Raw genomic sequence first — 12413 nt, forward strand, 5'->3', positions numbered from 1 at the left:
TACAAAAATACAAAAATACAAAAATACAAAAATACAAAAATACAAAAATACAAAAATACAAAAATACAAAAATACCAAAATACCAAAATACCAAAATACCAAAATACAAAAATACCAAAATGACCAAAATGACCAAAATGACCAAAATGACCAAAATGACCAAAATGACCAAAATGACCAAAATGACCAAAATTACCAAAATTACCAAAATGACCAAAATTACCCAAATGACCAAAATTACCAAAATTACCAAAATTACCAAAATGACCAAAATGACCAAAATGACCAAAATGACCAAAATGACCAAAATGACCAAAACGACCAAAATTACCAAAATTACCAAAATTACCAAAATTACCAAAATTACCAAAATTACCAAAATTACCAAAATTACCAAAAATACCAAAAATACCAAAATTACCAAAATTACCAAAATTACCAAAATTACCAAAATTACCAAAATTACCAAAATTACCAAAATTACCAAAATTACCAAAATTACCAAAATTTCCAAAAATTTCCAAAATTACCAAAATTACCAAATTACCAAAATTACCAAAATTACCAAAATTACCAAAATTACCAAAATTACCAAAATTACCAAAATAACCAAAATAACAAAAATTACCAAAATTACAAAAATTACCAAAATTACAAAAATTACCAAAATTACCAAAATTACCAAAATTACCAAAATTACCAAAATTACCAAAACTACCAAAATTACCAAAATTATCAAAATGACCAAAATGACCAAAATGACCAAAATGACCAAAATGACCAAAATGACAAAAATGACAAAAATGACAAAAATGACCAAAATGACCAAAATGACCAAAATGACCAAAATGACCAAAATGATCAAAATGACCAAAGTGACCAAAATGACCAAAATGACCAAAATTATCAAAATTACCAAAACTAATAAAATTACCAAAATTACCAAAATTACCAAAATTACAAAAAATACCAAAATTACCAAAATTACCAAAATTACCAAAATTATCAAAATTACCAAAATTACCAAAATTTTCAAAATTTCCAAAATTTCCAAAATTACCAAAATTACCGAAATGACCAAAATTACCAAAATTACCGAAATGACCAAAATTACCAAAATAACCGAAATGACCAAAATTACGAAAATTACCAAAATTACGAAAATTACCAAAATTACCAAAATTTCCAAAATGACCAAAATGACCAAAATGAGCGAAATGACCAAAATGACCAAAATGATCTAAATGATCAAAATGACCAAAATGACCAAAATTATCAAAATGACCAAAATGACCAAAATGACCAAAATGACCAAAAAGACCGAAATGCCCAAAATGGCCAAAATGACCGAAATGCCCAAAATGACCAAAATGACCGAAATGACCGAAATGGCCAAAATAGCCAAAATGACCAAAATGAGCGAAATGACCAAAATGACCAAAATGATCAAAATGACCAAAATGACCAAAATGACCAAAATGACCAAAATGACCAAAATGACCAAAATGACCAAAATGATCAAAATGACCAAAATGCCCAAAATGACCAAAATGACCGAAATGCCCCAAATGACCAAAATGACCAAAATGACCGAAATGACCGAAATGGCCAAAATGGCCAAAATGACCGAAATGACCGAAATCACAAAAATGAACAAAATGTCCAAAATGATCAAATTGACCAAAATGATCAAAATGATCAAAATGACCAAAATGACCAAAATGACCAAAATTACCAAAATGACCAAAATGATCAAAATGATCAAAATGACCAAAATAACCAAAATGACCAAAAAGAGCAAAATGATCAAAATGACCAAAATGACCAAAATGACCAAAATGACCAAAAAGACCAAAATGACCAAAAAGACCGAAATGACCAAAAAGACCAAAATGACCAAAATGACCAAAATGAGCGAAATGACCAAAATGACCAAAATGATCAAAATGACCAAAATGACCAAAATGACCAAAATGACCAAAATGACCAAAATGATCAAAATGACCAAAATGACCAAAATAACCAAAATGACCAAAAAGACCAAAATGATCAAAATGACCAAAATGACCAAAATAACCAAAATGACCAAAAAGACCAAAATGATCAAAATGACCAAAATGACCAAAATGACCAAAATTATCAAAATGACCAAAATTATCGAAATGAGCGAAATGACCAAAATGACCAAAATAACCTAAATGAACAAAGTACAAACAAGCTGCAACAAACAACATTCTTCGAATGCAAATTTGATTACGCTTGTCTAATGGGTAAAAAATGGTTGATTGTCAATTTTAAGGTTCTTTCTAGATATATGAATTCATTGAAATGCATTTGGTAATCATCTTCATCTCCTGTAAAATTTAAGAAATTTGAAGTGCACCCCACTTAGCCGCCCATAATATGTTTCATGACAGTGTTCTCCCCCACATGGCACTATCAGGGTTTGGGTGGAAATTCATTAAGCCCAGACTTTTCATCCGTCGCCATAGTTGTTGTGCGTTGTTTCGTTCGAATTTTCCGCCATCTGGCGCTGCTCCGCTGGATTCCGATACCACTCTTCTTGTGTCGTCTGGAGCGAAAAATCACCCCATCAATATTTCACCAAACGATTACTATTTCAATTAAGTTCTCGTTTATATATTTATGATGGCATGTGGAACCGTGTGGGTGGGATAAAGAACTGGTGCTTTTTGGACAAAGCAACACATGAAACAGAGATGGCAGTTGTTGCTCTTTTTGTTTTCAAGAGTTCAAGAATTTAAGCAATAAACTTGCGGAAATTTTTTCGGTTTTTATAAAATTATGGTTTATTTGATTTCTAGCAAGTTTTTTTATAAATAGCAAAACACTCGCGCTTCATCTCGAAATAGATCTACTACCATGTTCATTATCATAAAATTGAATAGCGCGCCAATACAGTTGTCCGACAAAAACGACACTCCGCGACGACCTCCATCGACGGCCATTCATTCTCGCTTACAAAGTGGCACTCATCGTGGTCTGACCAACCGGCCAGAGCAGAGTTGTTCCCAATTCCTCACTTTATCGGCCCGATGTCGCACAAATGAATGAGCTTGAATGGGTGAGATGGGTGTTGGAGTTGGGTGGCCTAGAAAACGCAACATAATCAACATTATGCTGATAGTCAATGTATACACTCTGTGCTGACTGTGGGTCTGGTCCGGAGGTTCAACATAGCTACCAGATATGTTGACTTCAGTTTACGCCAGAAACACTTATTTTTTTAAATCAGTCATTAATTCATCCATAAAGCTATTGCTGGAATGCTCAGATATCCAACCTCATCGTGGGATCATCATAATTGATGGAAACATCACTCCAACATCTTCAGCAATAAATCCGATTAGACTCTGGCCGAGGTTGCTCCCCCGGATCATCTCCATGAACCAGCACTAATCGCAACAAAAGGTGCCGCTCGAAAGTGCGCTCCGGAAAGCCCTTCTGCTCCAACGGCTGATCCAAGAAGGGAGTCTTCAGCAAATCCCACCTCCGTCGAACTCCATGACCTCCGAGGCTATACACTCTTACTTATTGAAGTGCTCACGAAAGAGAGAGAGAGAGCGAAAGAGACGTCCACTAGCACCAGAGTTAAAATGTAAAGATCATTTGAAATAATAACACTAATCCATTAGTCTTATGAGTTGGCGCAGCGTTCTCCTCGGATTCCGTCCGCAGAACCTTCTCCTCATCTCGCGTCGATTATTTCCGTTCCCGAAGGCTTCTCCTTCCCCGGTCCCGCTTTTGCTACATGTTGCGCTCATCAGACAGACATTCAAAGTCTTCCGAGGACGTATACCTACACACTACACATTTGGAGAAGATGTGAAGATTACAAACTTCCTGTGAGCAACGCTGCCTCCCATAATGCTCCCAATTCGTTCCAAGGGGATAACGAAAGCAGTCTGGCCAATGATCCCCACCACCAAGACTCCACAACTCGCTGGGCGAGCCATCAGACTGATGAATTACTCACCCTTTCGGGGTTGGAGAGTGTGTCTGGTGATGTATGGAAATGGTTTTGTAGTGCATCCCTGGTATGCAGTTCTTCTCTGCGGAGGCATGAAGAGTTCGAGGGATGTCTGGTCCATTGTTGCATGCTGCAACAATCTCCGTTTTGTGGCATGATACGGCAGAGGACAGATGACTACGACGGCGACGACGACGGCCGGAAGAGAACTGGGTTTTTAATTTTGACTAAACATTCATCAATCTTCTAAAAGGGCGTTGTGTAGTAGTAGTTGTTGCTGGTTTTCTCCAAAGTACTGGGGAGACTGGGGGATCATGAGAAATTGCCTTCCGGATGCACTCCGAAACGTGCTGATGGAATGAAAAATGGGCGATGTTTATCAGAGCCAAGCTTGGAGTGCGGAGAAAGTGGCTGAACTTAATGAATGTTGGAATGTCAAAAAGTTGATTTAGTACACTTTTCGCTTGAACCCGACTATACATTGTTGATGAAGCTTCGTAGTGTGAAACCTTTTAAAGATCTTTTTTTCTCCAAAATCTGCTCATATCGATTAATTATACGCATTGCTTTTTTTATTTTTAGCAATCAATTAAATATCAATTTCAAACTCATTTACTGAAAAAAAAAACTGCAAATCACAAGTAACCACCAGCCCCGTCTAGCAATAGCTCAATCCAGCGGCTGCGGCTAAATTAATTATTCCTGCATCCAGCCATGAATAATGAAATTACAATTATGTCTGGCTTTAACGCTTGGAGCGTTTGAAAACAACAATTATGCACCCATTGACGCGAGCGGATGATGTACTTTTGTGCGCCAATATTGATTCCACCAAAACGAAATGCAACTAACAATGAAACAAATGCGTATCAACAACTGGTATAATAACCGGTATCAAGTGTTTGAAACGCAAATTTATGCATGCTGCTTGCTTGTTTGCAAATTAATTAACATGTTTTATTGAATCCTTTGTTTATGGAAAAAGTATTCCCGAGCAGACGGAAATAACTTGGGAAGGTCAGTTTTTGATATTGTGAGAAGATCAAAATCCGTTATTGGGATGATCGGATTAGTTGTTAAAATAACAAATTTCCATAACAAAGATTTGTTCGAAAAATAACTAAAATTGTTATTGCTCTGTTATTACAATAACATTCTAATAACATAGAATCCAGAACAATAGAATAACAAGGTTAGTTATTCTGAGCGATGGATGGGGTGCACCCAAATAACAAAAAGTGTTATTTATATGGATTGATTGCATAACAAAAAGTGTTATTATTTTGTCACATGGAAAGTTGCCTGAGCAGAAGTTTGTAACAGAAACAAAAACAGAAAAAATAACTAAAAATATCAAAATTGTATCAAAAATAGATTGAAATATTTTTTTGCTGTATCAAAATCTGTTTTTAGATAGCTGTGCATTCGAATTATTTGAGGCTAGTAAACTTTGCTACAGCTCAAAGCTTTTTGATCCCAAAAAAATAGATTCCAGTGCACCCCTCCTAATTTTGAACCCAACTTCCCCCCCCCCCCCACCACGCTTTCACTTTTTCAAAAAAAAAAGCCCTTCAAATATAATAACAAGTATTTAAATAGTTTAAAATAATTATTTTGCAACATTTTACAAACTTTCAATGCCTGGGACATTTTGGGGAGAATTAAGAACATAATTAAGTCCAGTAAAGTTGTATACGGATAAAGCCAAATAAATTTAAAGAAAAGGGAAAAAGTCCTTTGTTTATGTATTGCTTGATTATTGTAACAAAATGTTTCAAAATGTTTCAAAATGATTACACTGACCTACAAAAATTGACAAAAATGACTGCGCAGCCTCAACTCGAACACACTTTGAATTTTTTCAAAAATATTTAGACGGGACCGAATAGTTTTTCTCAAAAGTTTGTATGGAGAATCAGGGCGGTTCGTCGCTGCTGAATACAAGCAAAAATTGCATGCAATATGTGGGACTAGCGAACAGCATTCTCCATACAAATTTTGAAGAAAAACCATTCCGCCATGTCTAAATATTTTTGAAAAAATCAAAGTACACGTCTTTCTGAGCCTACGCAGAAATTTTGTTGGTCGGTGTTACTATCGCATCTTTTAAAAGCTACAATTTACTTTTAAAAATTCATCCAGCATTTTTTTTTTTTTTTGCTATGATGAATTTTCAACATACAATCAATAGAAAAAAAGTGATAGGTTCACCTCGAATAATTATTTTAACTTACTTTGACCATCTGGAAATCCATCTTTCAGGCTAAGGATTGTGTTAGGTTTTTTTTATCAGTCCATTGGGCGCCAGTTTGAATCCAGTGTGCGCAAAAAGTTTTCTCCAACATAAAATACCAGATTGATTTTTAGTTTCCAGTCCTGCGAAAAAGAGAAAAATAAAAACACAAAGAATCAATTCTTCAATGACAATTTGACCGTATAAAGTATGGGAAATGAGCCCATTCTAATAAAATTTCTAATCTGCAATTGGTCATCTAATTACGGTTTAGTCAACATTAGGTGCTCGATGGAAAAACATGTCTTTTGGCTAATAAATATCTCAATCCTGAAGGTTTGACTTGAGAGATACAATAAACCATTTTTTTTTTGCTTTTAAATACCCTTGACTTTTTGCTTTTAAATACCCTTGACTCGAGGCGGTTTCACAAAAACACCTAAAAAGCTTAAAAAATTAATCGAAAAAAAAAATTGATATCGAATAATCGAATCGAAAAACTGCTTTGTTTACAACTGGCGCTTAGGACCTTTTAAAACAAACCCGAGATTTCCTCCTGGAGGGAGATGAGGAGGATAAGAACGAGGACAGTGAAGAAGAGAAATTGAAAAAGAAGGAGAAAGTGGTGGAATAGTTAAATATACTTATCTAATTAACCACGCCTGCTGATAGAGGAACTTTCGTTGAGGAACAACAACAACTCGACAACTGACCAGGGTTTCAAACGGGATGTTCACGATCAGGTTGAATCCAACAAATTGTCGTCGGCACCGGCAGTCTGAACCGTCAGTCAGTCGGATTTTTCCGGAAGAATCTTCAGACAAAAACACGCCGAGTTCAGAACCCCAAATCTGAGAAGAAACCTTTATCAACAAACAGAATGGCATGTTTGTTTACAAAGACAAAATTTCGTGGTTTTCCAGTTGATTTGTTTAGATTGAAAGGAAAGTTCCGGAATGTGAACAATCCCCTTTAAGCCTCACGTAAGATTCATAAGATTAAAGAACCAGGCTCATTTCAAAACAAACAAACTAATCAACTAGAATCCAACCAATTTTGTCCTTTTACAAAATCGGATTGATCAAGGATCAACTTACCCGCTCGAAGGATTCGCACACGGTGGAGGAACAATCCCGGAATCGGCTGCCACCTTCGTTGCAAATTTCCTTCTCAGGAGGTTTTGATCCAGCTGGGCGAGAATCTGGTGCATTTGTTTTCAGGTCAGGCGCCGCGAAAACAATCAAACCTGGCCGAAGCTTGTTGCATGAGCAGTAAACATCATTTTATTTTTTTTTTTACATTATTAATCACTTTAAAAAAACACACACACACACACACACACACACACGGGGATTTGCCACAGACTTCCGCTAAATCGATTCCCGCCTCCTCCAGTGAAAGATTCCTCTCGCACAGCCAAAATAATACACCTGAATACGATTTTTCAGGCTTCAATTCCACCGCGGACATAAACAAACACGACGGAACCGGATTCAGGACACAGCTTTGTCTTCACTTCACTTTTTCCAGCAACGATTGTAAACAAACAAACAAACGCGAAAAGTTGAACGCAAAGTTCGCGGCGACGACCGACATAAACAAAAAGCCAGCTGCGATTGTTGTTTTGACATTTCCCAGAGCGAGCGCTCGCACACTCGTCGTGTCCGACGTCGCGCGGGGGGCAGAAAAAAAGAGATCGCGGTATTGCGCGTTGCACGAAAAACTTTACTGGCGGACGTTTTGATATAATAAACATTATTTGCCACTTTTGTTCACACGAATTCTAATGTTTATTTTTCTGTAGAAGAATAACACTTTTACTATTGTATTCAAACCAACAATTTGCCGGATAGTTTTGTTTATGGAGCCAAAAAGTTAAGTAAAATTTATTGCTTTTTGAAAAGAATTGCAAAGGACAATACCACCATCAAGACACAGTACTGCCATCTTCGGTCAATATTTGATTGAGGTTTGTATCTTGGCTTAAAGTGATCGATCAGTTCTGTTCAAATATGACGTGAGATGTCAGTACCGTTTCGAACAGTCGAAGATTTTCCAAAACAAATGGTCAAAATGTGAGTCGTAAATTTCAAAATTATTTTATGCCAATTCAGGATAACCAATTGTAGTATTGTTTACTTCAGTGTCGTCGCTATTTCAAGAAGGCCAAGCCGATCGTCAATTTTGGCAAAAAGGCGCCGCGGTGTAGCTACCGTTCAACGACGGAGGACGTCGCTTCCAGTGTTTGTCGAAGTTCCTGCGGAGTACTTGCAGCATCTGGATCAAACCGGCCAGTGAATGAACAAGTACGAGCGCCCAGAGTTTACGAGCGTACGAGTTTGTGGCCACCGAGAACTACTGCCGGAACAATACCCCGCCGAAGTCACCGGCGATGGAATTCGTGATTAACGTGTCGTAGTCCGTCATGCCCATGCTGGACGGTTTACTTGTCGATCCGGAAGAGTCCACCGACGTGATCGACTGATGCAGCATGTTTGAAGACACGAGTGAAACCGGGACCATCCGACTGCCGGCCTGGAAGCGCTCAAGGCGTCGGACTGCGCCGGCAGCTATACGTGTACAACTCGTCCCTGCTAATTGTGGAAGCGCCCGGCAAGCTGAATGCTCGCGACAACCGCAAGCCGCTCGGCACGGACAAGGGGAAGACGGTGCTGAACGAGTGGAGATCTATCTTGTGGGAGAAATAGTTGGTTTAATTGAGTCCTTCCCCTTCAGCAGCGCCCCAGTCGCCACTGCGTGTACAACGAGCTCGGCTAGGAGTGTGTCGGTGCGGGCGTTACCGTGGTTCTGTTTATCATGAGCAACTTGTACATCGATTTGGCGACCATCGGACAGGTGCCCGGATGACCGGAGGTGATATCTACAAGTACATTTTCTTCCAGATAAGAATCCTGAGTGTACTGGTTTAACTGATCGCTTCAACCTTCTTTCTCGTAAGCCGATATCGCACGCAGCTGCTGGAGAACAACCTGATAAAGGACACTCGCGTCTGATCGCGTTCGATACGGTGATGCGCGTGCGTATCTCCCTCGACATCCGGCCGAATTCTTTGGGCACTTCTTCATGTGGCGATCGAGACCAAGCACAACGATAAGCTGACCGACAAGAACGTGTTCGCAAAGCGCGTGCTTTAGGGGGGCGTGAGCCGTTAATGTTAGCCACTCGATTTATCTAATGATGTCAATAAAGTTGACTTTGACACTAACTTGTCAGTTACTTGTAGTTGGTCGTGTTTATATGTTCCGAAAATTATAAATCTTCTAATCTTGATTTTTTTTAAAAGAGTTCAATTTATAAATTTTTAATCCTTAAATAAAAGATTGCAAACAAAAATCTTCGACCAATAAGTATTAATCGTCAAATTTCTGTCGTAGACTATAATCGGTATAAAATTAAGGATGAGTCATGAGTTTGTTGACTTTTTGTTTTTGGTTACAATGTTTTGTAATCGGGGAAATACTGGAATTTTTATCCAATTTATTACTCCATCCAAGAAAAAGCGGTTGTTTTTGTCTTTCAATTCGCTCTGTGAAATAAAAACAGGGCAGAAATAGTTACCAATATGCACAAAACATTTTTGAAAATGTCCAAGGAATGAGGAAAATGATCACTTACACATCAACAGCAATTCCTCTACTTTATTTCATTTAGTTTTTTTTTAAATAGTTAACCAGAGCTTTTTTGAATCCACAGTGCAGCATTTTAATACTTTCTAAATTTTATTTTCTTAATTTAACAGATTCAGTAAATATTTTGATACAAAATACAACAGATTCAGTAACTATTTTGATACAAAATACAAAAAGTATATTTTTTTTGAAACTCCTGTTACGACCTCCGGCTCGGGTATATGCGACCTCGGGTATAACTTAAACTGTTATTATCATCTTATTCCTCATTTCCAATGCAATATCGAACCAATAACAGTTCCTGTTATTATGTAATAAAATAGAAAAACATAACTTAAACTGTTATTATCATCTTATTTCACATTTCCAATGGAATATCAAACCAATAACAGTTCCTGTTATTATGGAATTAAATGGAAAAACATAACTTAAACTGTTATTATTATATTATTCCACATTTCCAATTGAATATCATCCCAATAACATTGTTTGTTAAAATAACAGAAACAGTTATTATTTTTTCTTCCAAAATTTATTTACAAGAATATTCAATAACAGTTTTTGTTATTTTAACAAAATTTGTTATTGAAAAGACATGAATTTTGTTATTACCGTCTGCCCGGGTTTTAATTTAATTTAAAACATTGCTTTTTGAAAATAAAAAACCACAAATTAACTACACCCAACTGGCAGTCGCATGATTGTGATGCATGGCGGCATGAAAGTATATCAGAATCTGCATGAAATCTGTCCTCATGCATTTTTTGCGATATAGGAGTATGACATTTTTGCCCGTTACCGACAATTATCGACATTACCGACGGCTTTTTGGTTGTATTTCACAAAAAAAAAAACACTTAGCATTACGAGGATTGAACCACCAACTTCTTGGTTATTGATCCGACACGCTACCACCGCGCCATGGACGCTTGATGAAAAGTGAGTGAAAGAGCACCAACATATGCTTCTCTTTGGAGTGTTGCTCGGGGACGGGCCAGCATTATATGTGTTGGTGAGAACTGCAGATCGCTGAAATTTTTACACGCGGGCAAAAATGATCTACGGGCTTGCTGCAAAAAATGTTATAAAATATGACATTTTCTGCAGCAAATCCAATGTTGCAGATTTTGAGATATATTTTTCCTTTGGGTGTACCAACTCAATTATAATTGAACATTTACGCTCATCTGAATCGACTAAAAAATGACGTAAGTAACGATTAACACATTAAAAAACAAGCCTGGTAATTTTACATCGCGGAATGTGGGCCGATTTGTAAATTTACATCTTTTTGTGTGTTATTGCACTTTTAGCACATAAATTAGGGTAAAATTACATTAAAAACACTTGTTTTTCTACATACATATACACATACATTAACCTTTTAAAATCTAATTGGAATTGCACATAAAAAGAAGTAAAATTACATACTTTTTGTAGTAAGTTTACACATCTTTGGGACTCATTTTTATAAGTAATATAATCTTGATTTTTTGAACGATGTTTAAAGAAAACCTTCATTCCTGGAAAATTTTACTAGAAAATCCGAATCAATCAAATTAGAGGCCACTCCGCGCCACAGTGTAATTGCCCTTTTACCACATAAATTAAGATGAAATTACAAAGAAAAAGAGCCCAAGTAACATTTTAGGCTTTATCAAAGCTGTCACAACCGCTATTACAACCGCTTTTTAAAAGAAACTTTTTGTGGTGTACATTGGAATTCCACAAAAAATGAACATATTTTTTAATTGATTCCAGACATGCTAAATATAATTTTAAACGTAGAAAAACGTTTCCTTAAAAATTTTGAAGCTTTTTGAAAAAAATTTGCCCCCGATTTTGAAGGGGGGGTGACATAAACTTTGAAAAAAAAAATTGCAACGGCCTTATTGGTTGCAGTGAATGCCTAAATAAAACTATTAAGCAATCAATGATACCATAAAACCTCAATAAAACTAGGTGGTGGCTAGTTTGTTTAAAAAATGTTACTTGGGAGGTCATATGAACCAAGGAATTTTTTAACCTTAACAAATGAATCTTTAAAATGTGTAAAGCTGTTAAATTTGAAATTTTATAGTATCAATTTACCTATTTTAATCGTAAAAATTGTGTAAATTTGGAAGGTGTAAAATTGAAAGGTTTAATGTGACCACTTTTGCTATGTAATTTTACCTCAATTTAGACTGGAAAAGTGGCAAAGCACTTGGAACAGTGGCAGAACACTGGAATCATTTTTTTTTATATAAAAGCCTATTCCCAGTGTACCTCATGTTATGCTGATTGGTATAGTTACATACTTTTTGTGTAACTTCACACAGCAAAAAATCCGATGGCAAAATCGCATGCAAAAGCATGCACAACACCTCCGTCAAAATAAATACTTAATATTACACACTGCATGTACAATTTTTACAAACACAAAAAAAAGTTGCAACCGACGGGATTCAAACCCTTCACCAATAGTAAGGACTAGCGCCTTAGCCCACTCGGCCATCAGACTGATGATGAGTTGTAAGGATAAACGCATATATGAGCT

The 12413-nt window shown here is 36.6% G+C and overlaps 1 protein-coding gene and 1 long non-coding RNA gene across 14 annotated transcripts in view; both read left to right on the forward strand.

Moving 5' to 3' along the window:
* The window catches only part of LOC120413442 (supervillin), a 536783-nt gene that overhangs the window by 458501 nt on the left and 65869 nt on the right, over positions 1 to 12413 (forward strand). The window lies entirely within an intron of this gene.
* Positions 4976 to 9450, forward strand: LOC120426049 (uncharacterized). Its single transcript, XR_008212367.1, has 2 exons — positions 4976 to 9111; positions 9184 to 9450. It is a non-coding gene; the product is annotated as an uncharacterized LOC120426049 (long non-coding RNA).

The sequence above is a fragment of the Culex pipiens genome, chromosome 3 (genome assembly GCF_016801865.2).
Source record: "Culex pipiens pallens isolate TS chromosome 3, TS_CPP_V2, whole genome shotgun sequence".
Taxonomy (NCBI): domain Eukaryota; kingdom Metazoa; phylum Arthropoda; class Insecta; order Diptera; family Culicidae; genus Culex; species Culex pipiens.